This window comes from Medicago sativa, chromosome 1, assembly GCF_051527215.1.
Source record: "Medicago sativa cultivar Bolivia chromosome 1, Bolivia_mono, whole genome shotgun sequence".
Classification (NCBI taxonomy): domain Eukaryota; kingdom Viridiplantae; phylum Streptophyta; class Magnoliopsida; order Fabales; family Fabaceae; genus Medicago; species Medicago sativa.
Genome location: NC_140749.1, coordinates 31,122,733 through 31,131,558, shown reverse-complemented (window position 1 = coordinate 31,131,558; position 8,826 = coordinate 31,122,733).

Below are 8,826 nucleotides of genomic sequence, written 5' to 3'. Positions count from 1 at the left end.
TATATGATTTTTAGAGATGTTATGAGATGTTATGACTTATTCTATTATTTAATAGAATAAGATATGAAAATAAAATAAAAATATTAGAAGTGGGGATGTGATGTGAGATGAGCAAGTTTAGAGGTGAGAGGAGTAATAAGGAGAAATAAATATAACAACATAAGTTAGAAATGTTTTTACGTAAAACGCTTTTGGAGAAAAGAGAAGAGAAGAACCTAAGAGAGAGAAGACCTGGAGGCTGCTGGTTTCATCTGTTATAAGGTAAGGATGAGACTATCTTTCACTAATATCAAGTCTGTAAATCATGGGATTACATCTAACATGTTTAGGGATTAGTTTTTGAGAGATTGAAGAATTAGGGTTTTGAGTGAGATTGAGGATTAATTGATGAAAAGTTATTAGATTGATGTAGAGACTGTAAATAGACCTTAGATAATCCCTATCATGATTATCAGAAGTAGTTTTGAAGTTAAAACCATGTGATTAGATGAGGTGTCGGTGAGTTTAAGAATTAGGGTTTTGAGGTTGTTATAGATTGTTGATAATATAGAAGTTTGCTAAAACTATGTATAGATGATTTAAAGTTCATAGATTAATCCTATAACAATGTTCTAATCAGTATTTTGGATTTGGGTAGATGAATTCGGGATTGTCGTGTGAAATATTAATGTTAAGCGTTTTTGCAAATAAGTGACTAAGTGAGGTTTTGGAAAACGATTTTAGAGTGGTTTAAACTTGAATTTTTCTGTAGAATATGATAGAGCTTAGTGTCAGGAGCGCGTAGGCGAAAACGGCATCGAAAATGGATTAACGGTTTAGGTTTTACGCATGAAAATGTGAAAGGTAGAAAATCTGATGTTGTCTGTCGAACTATGAACGTGCCACGATGGAAGCCCGACGTGCCACAATTTTTCCAGAAACGAAACCATTTTTAGGATGTCCAAACGTGCCACGATGAAGTGTTGACTTAGACTATTTTTGACCTATTTTTATGCCTCTCCTAAGATGTATAGTAAGGCCCCAAATCAATAACCTTAAATGAGAGGGATTTTAATTAAGGGTTATAGGAGTAGTTTCTTTTGCCATGATGTGATATTGTTATACGAGTATTATGTGAATTATATAAGACGTTTAAGATGTTGTTGATTATCATTGATACTGTATATTATGATGTTGTTTTTGTGCTGCCATGTTGATGTCACTTACTGAATCAAGCTGTATGAGTCTATCCAAGATGTTGTCCTAAATGTTGGTTATTAATGTCATGAGGTTGTATGAGTTGGTCTAAGTTGTAAGTTGTATGATGTCGTCCAAACTGTTGGAGTCGCATAAGATGATTAAGATGTAAGAAGTTGTCCATATTTATGGAGCATAAGAGGTGTTCACGTGGTTTCTAAGTCGTAAGATGTAGAGTCCATTTGCATACTCATTAAAGTTGGGAGCTTGATGCCCTGGAGCCATTGCTCAACCCACGTTGGGGGCTTGATGCCCTGGAGCTTGTGTTCAATTAAGTTGGGGGCTTGATGCCCTGGAGCCTATTTACGCTCATATATGTTGGGGGCTTGATGCCCTGATTGGTACCACGTGCATTTGCATATTCAAGATGATCTAAGATGATAAGAGTTGCATAGTCGAGTCGAGTGTATTTGTCGAGTCAAGTGTTAAGTTATCTCGTGAAGTTAATGTCGAAGTCGATTAAGAAGTTGTTTAAGTTGATGATTTATGTTATATTGATGAATGATTATGATGTTATGATGTCTCCAAATGTAATTTATGATTTATATACTTAATATTATTGTTTGTGAAATCTCACCCCTTCTGCTTGAAAATGTTGTCCTTCGTATAGGTAACTTGCAGGTAATCAAGAATAGGCGTGGTCGTGAGTGGACTCCTCACTATGTGTCTTTAGGTGCTCTGATACGTAACGGGATGGGAATTATGCTACTGTTTCTGTTCCTTATGTATTGCTTTTGAATTTTCATGAAATAAATGATGAACAAAGACTTTATGAGATTTTATGATGAGGCCTGCGTGCCAAAGACTTTTATGATGTTGAATTAATTCCGCTGCATAGTTTTAAAGATTAAGTTGAATAATTTTGAAGGATAAATTGTTATCCATTCCATTTTACGATTTTAAGAAGTGTAGCATTCCGTTTATGATTTGAAAAATACTCTGATTTATTAAGAAATTTTTATGTTGGGAAAACGGGGTGTTACAGCCTTCCTCTTGAAAATAGTATCAATTCTTTGATACTTCATCTTAACTTTTCCAATTGTGTGCTCCCATAATATGCCCTCCTGTAAATTGCAAGAATCAAACCAACAGCAAGATCAGGAACAGAACAATCCTTTTGAGTTAGGTAAATCACCTAAAGCAAGTTATCTACTTATATTAAAACAACAACTTTCATCATTAACGTGAACAAATCAATTACAGAGTTGGCATTTTTTAAGATTTATGAACAAAAATCAACATTACAAAGGTCATTAATTTATGAACAAAAATCAACAATTTCAAAAAGACAACGAAAGGAGCAAGCTTAACAGTTAACAGAAGCCAACGAAATAAAAAGATGGAAAACTAGGTATCTTACTGCATACTGTGTGTATCTTACTTTCTGTTAAGCTTGCACGTTTTTTGTTGGCTTCTGTTAAGCTTATTGCATACTGTATGTATCTTACTTTCTGTCTCAAAAATTCAAACCAATTTCACATTACCTAACAGATGCAAAACTAGGTTTAACACCAACAGATTACAGATGGAAAACTCAAGGCAATCAATTAAATAACCTGTAATCATCAAAGAAGATTCATATTTGAATGAAAATACATTCAATTTCACATTACCTTAGAATTTCCAACAATTAGGGTTTGTTGAGAGAGATGGAGACATCTCTCTGTTCTCACTTCAGATCGACGATGGAGATGGAGAGTGGTCGCAGAAGTTGGCCGGTGGTGGTGTGGACGTCTGGTGGTTGCCTGGTGGTGGTGGTGGATCAACGATTTGTAAACTTGGTTGGGAGAAGAAGAGAAAGCGGGTTCTCTACTTACACTTCTGATGAAAGAGAAAATTGATGCCCAAATGTGAAATTGAATAGGAAAATATTAATATTAATGAAGGGTATAATAGTAATTTCACAGAAAGAATGGGGTGGCGGTGGCACCCCTTGCTACCCCCTGTTCCGCCTCTGCCGATGAGAGTACAATGATATTACAATGATATTGCAAATTCTTAGGACATTTCATTCAACAATGTAAAAAGCCTGGTATTCAATGTCAAGGAACCCTTTGTTATTGGCTGGACAAGGGCTTCAGAATCCTCAGCAAAAATCCACTAGCATATCAGAGAAGAAATCGAATACCTCGACTGCAAATGTGCTACAAGTTGTTCAAAAACAAACATTAACCCAAATGGTCATGATATGAATAACAACTTAAAGAGAGAGCCAATACCACACAATCTACATTACAGATATGTGCACCATTTTGCAGATGAACATTTCAAAGTTCCAAATTTGAATATCACTAGCAACCATCAGAACAAAGGCAAGGTACTAGAGCAACCTACATCCTTGGAATACAACTGCGAAGACATCCCTACCACTTCCAGAAGACAAGTTTGTTGGAACAAAATGAGTTTAAACAATGCCTCTTAAGTTTTGATGATAACAAGTATTAAAAGTTCAATTGGATATGCTAATATTTGTTCAAGTGTGCAGGACCATAGACTAAAATTTATGTCTTAAATCAAAGTATTGGTTCTCGAAGAACAAATTAGAGCAAAGAAATTTACAAGAGAAGTGAAGTTGCAAGTCAGAGTCTAAAGACTATTCAGAAGCTGACTGTTAGAGTCTGAAGTTCACCCAGAGTCTGAAGTTTATCAAAAGCTGAAGAGAAGACCCTGAAGTCAGTTATTATGATTATTTGAAGACACATATATGCAGAAGGGATTAGAAGACTGAAGCAACAAATTTTCTGAAGAATTAGAAGGCTTTGGATGCTTATCCTCAGAGAAAGGACAGTGAAGGATAAATAGTACAATTGTACAACCACTACCTTCACTACTCCAACATTTCCTACGCATAGTACAAGCTACATTTGTGTCTCTACTGGATTGGAACAGTTAATTCCCAATCAAGGAATGATTTTCAAATTTTGCCCTCTGAGGACATAAACCAAATCAAGCAACAAATCAATGTTGATTGATCAAGCTTCTCCAAAGACTCTTTGATGCGCTGGCACCTCTACAACTTATCTTTCATACCTCCATATAAAGGAAAAGTTCTCACAATAAAAAACTCAAATATATTAATCTTCAAATTGTGATTTGAGAAGTACATGAGCTTGTTATTTATAGCCTAGACTTGGAATACTAGAGATAAATTTTCACTACAATGCATTTACCAAATACATTTATAAGTGCATGTTTATTACCTAGAAAATAGGCACTAACATAATTAAAATTTTCATTAGCTACTATAATGACTTATAGCACTACTTTGAAGCATTTAGAGAGGCTAGGAGAATACAAAAGATCGTCTAAAAATAAACCCAAAAATTAAAAACGAAAATTACTTATTAAACGTAGAAAATTAGACTTTTAATGGTTGTTTATCCAGCACTAATCAGCCCACTAAAGCTTCTTGTCATGTGAATTTTTTATAGGTTTCCTTCCACATGCTTAGTGAACTCTTGATCTCATCAATAAGTCTCTTACTTTTGTGCTTGAGCATAGGAAGTCTCTTGCTTGTGTGCTTGAGCATTGGATACTCTCTTGTTTTTGTGCTTGAGCAATTGTAATCTTCTTTGATTATAGTGAAAATCTCCTTGGAAGTGCAAGGGGAACTGGACTACTTCCGGATCATGAAAGAAACCAGGATAATTGCTTGTGTCTCTTTCATATATATATATATATATATATATATATATATATATATATATATATATATCTATATATATATATATATATATATATATTTTATATCCGCTGCATTTGACATTGAACATTGTTTCAGACTCTGAACTCTATCAGACTTTGAAGTCTGGACTTAATTAAAAGAAGAAAAGGCTAACACAATTCAACGCCCCTTCTTATGTTTTTCTCACCTTCAAAGATAGCATGGATGACCAACATCTTATCTTTTAACTTACATAATACTGAGAAGGATAACTCCTTTGAACTTGTTGACACTGAGACAAATAGGGAATTTGGAGAGGTTTTACCCGAAGACAAGGGTTCTTTGGATGTCTTTTCTGGTATGCAGGAGAAGAATGGCTTTGGGAGGCAGTCATTCCCCATTCCTTCTTCTCTTTCTTTGGCATAGAGTAAAGATACTGGGAGGTTGTCATTCCCAAGGGTTACTATTGTTTCAGCCAAAGGAGCATTGGATCCATCTCTAATAGCCAAGTGGGTTGCTACTCCTATTTTAACTCCTACGGGCATGACTGTTCCATTCACTTTTGTGTCTACATCTAAGGTTTTGGATTCAGTTGAGGTATTGTCACTAGTTTTTTACCTGCACCTGTTACTCTTGACAAAAACATCTCTCATGAAACTATGTATGCAAATGTTCTTATGCTGCAACTTGTAACTACCAGTTATGCTAATTTGACATGTGACAAGATCCATTCAAGTCAAATCTTTGTTCATGCTTCCAAACCCTCTCTGTTCTGCTGCAACCCTTAAGAGTGTGCAAATTCTTTCCAAATTTTTGGGGGATGAAGTAAAAGAGGTGATGGAGGACACTCTCAGCCACGATATGAGACTTGAGGTGGAAGAGGAGAATGATGAAGCCATCATATCAGACTTTGACCAGCACTATCCAAGTATATTTGAGAGCACTAAGACAGCGAGAAAGAAGAAGAAACATATAAACAAAGTGAAGCCTGCTATATTTGAGAGCACTAGGAATATTCCACAAGGGAATATCATCCTAGATGTTAATAACAATGCTCTTCATTGTGTTTCACTATTAGGATTTGATTACATCAAATGGTAGTCTTACAAATCATCCTAAGTGAAACAAATGGAACATTCTGATGGTCAGAATGTTCAGCTCTGCACATGCTTACTTTATGAACAGTATAGTAGGTGAAAAGCAAAAAGGCAAAGCAAAGCAAATCTGTCTTGCTCAATCAGAGACATACACACATGGGAGTTGGTACAGTACAAGGACCACACAATCCCTCAAAGCATGTGCATGAAGATGCAGAATCCCACTATATCTTTCCTGCACCAGTCCCTAGGCAAATCTGGAAAAGTAACATTCTGATGTATGTGGAAAAGCCCATACTTTGGTTATTGCCCATAAATTCATATGAAAATCACATGACAAGCCCAGAAATTCATGTGTTCATTCATACATGATGAACCCAGATGAAGATCATGATGAACCCAGATGAAGATCATCATGAACGCAACAACATTCTGATGTTCATCAGAGATCAGAATGTTTACCCAGAATTTCAAGTAAAAGCTTGTGGGACCCAGGACACATGGCATAACACCATTGGACACCCTACAATGGCTATTTGAGCCCAAAGACTCTATAAATACAGATCAAAGGCTCAACATTAATTGCACCATTGCAAAGCATACAAGAAAACAACTTGAATTTGTTTGAAGCTCTTGCAATTAAATTGATCATCACTGAAGGCTCTTTTTACCTTCTTTGTAGTGTAAATCAATTCTCTCTGTTATCTCTTTCATAGATAACTTCTTCTTCCTCCTCTTCTGTTTGATTCACAAACATTCAACCTCCATACAAATTGTAACAAAGTCTCATCTAGCTTTATGGGTACTAAAGTGTTAGTTTGAGCAAGGGTTGTAAAAGTCTAAGTGGTTAACTTAGCAAGAAGGTGCAAGCCTGCTGAGGCTTAGAGAATACAGAGTTGTAATTGTTCAGGTGAACAAAGATTGTAAGGTGCAAGACTTGAGAGGTTATCTCAAGCATCATATCGGAAACTCTCACAAGATTGTGAGGAGTGGACTAGCCCACATTGGATGAACCACTATAACTCTCTGTGTGTTTTTTCTCTCTTCCCTATAATCTTTAATTACATTATACACAACACACACTTGCACACTTAACTTATTAAACAGTTTTTGTGTATGAACTTCAGAACATTCTGAAGTCAGAAAGTTAACTTAATTATTCCAAGTAAACTACTTGAGAATCATTTTTAAGTTTCAAGATAATTTTTAAAGGGTTACAATTCAAACCCCCCTTCCTTGTGACTATTTTATCTACTTCATAATCTGCCTAGCTATCCTGTACAATGATGGACTTAGCCATCTTTTTGCTTTGGATCTTTTTCTATGGATAGTTCTAGATTTTCTCTTTATAGATTTTCCACTTTATGGCTTTATTGTATTGATTCAGATATCTCTTGTCTTTTATATTTTAATTCTTTGATAAAAAAAATGGGCCACGATCGTTTTTAAACATGTATGCTAACCAAAATAAAGTTTTATCGCACACCTCTAAAATTATCGCCTTACTCATATAAACCATAAAAGAAAATTAAAAAAGAAAATCAAATCAATTTTAACCTTGTCTGAAATCAAACCCATTCAACCTCATAAGTTTTTTGTTCTATAACAAATGTTAGAATGTTCATTATTATACTCGTTAAGTGTTTGAGAGAACACTCTATTTTTGTACTTTGTTTTTGAAAGTAATATGTACTTGTGGTTCATATTATAATTGCAATGGATGTCTACTGGATCAATAATGTACATGAGCAACACAACTTCAAATTTGTTATAACGTATTTGGTTTTAGTTAATATTAAGGGTTAAATATGTTTTTGGTCCCTTTAAAATTGGAAACTTCTAAGTTTAGTCCTTACTTAATTTTAATAGGTTTTTTACTCCTTACAAACAAAAATATTACTTCTATTTTTAGTCCCTGTTACAACAAAGTTTGTTTAATTATCCTTAAACTTTTAAATTTTTGTACGATTTTTTTTAGATAAGCTTAGAATATTATGAAAGGTTCATTGCCTAAAATTTAAAATTTTTTAACATGAAATGAATTAAATATGAATTTTTTTAAATGACAAAAGTTAAAGATAAAATTAACAAAATCTGGACGTAGAAATCAAATTTTGAGACAATTTTTTACCGAGGAACTTTTAGTAATGTTCTTAACTCGTCTGCAAAAAATTGTTCAAAAAATCAAAAGTTTAAGCATAAATTAAACAAATTTGAATTGGGGAGGGACTTATACTGAGTGCAAAAGAATAAATTTTAGGGACTAAAAGAACAATTAAAATTAAGTAAGGACTAAACTTAAAAGGTACCAATTTTATAAGGACCAAAAACATATTTAACCCTAATATTAATGACTATTTGAACCCTCTCAATTTCCGGTGTTTCTCTAAATCATGTGTTTATATCTTTGTATTGTATGCATTCATAACTTCTCAAACACCAAAAAAATTATGCGTACAGTATTAATCTTGTTTTCACGCACATTGAAATATTTGTTGTATCCTACAGCCGCCAACTAGTATGGATCCTGATATGATATTTAGGGCTGATTGCTTACCAATTTCTCTTTGTGAATGAACAAGATTATCTATGCCCGTGCCTACTTATGAGCATGAGGATAACCTTCCTTGGTTTGGCTGCTAAAATGTCTAAAGAACCATTCAGATTTCTGGTGAGATATTACTAATGGAGTATTTACAACTTCTCAATAGGATTTTGTTGCTTACTTCACCATGTGTAAATTCTGCTCCTATTATTGGATCTGGTTCAATCATTTATACCTCAAATTTACTTTTATTTTGTTTTTGTTTCATTCCTTTTAAATACTTG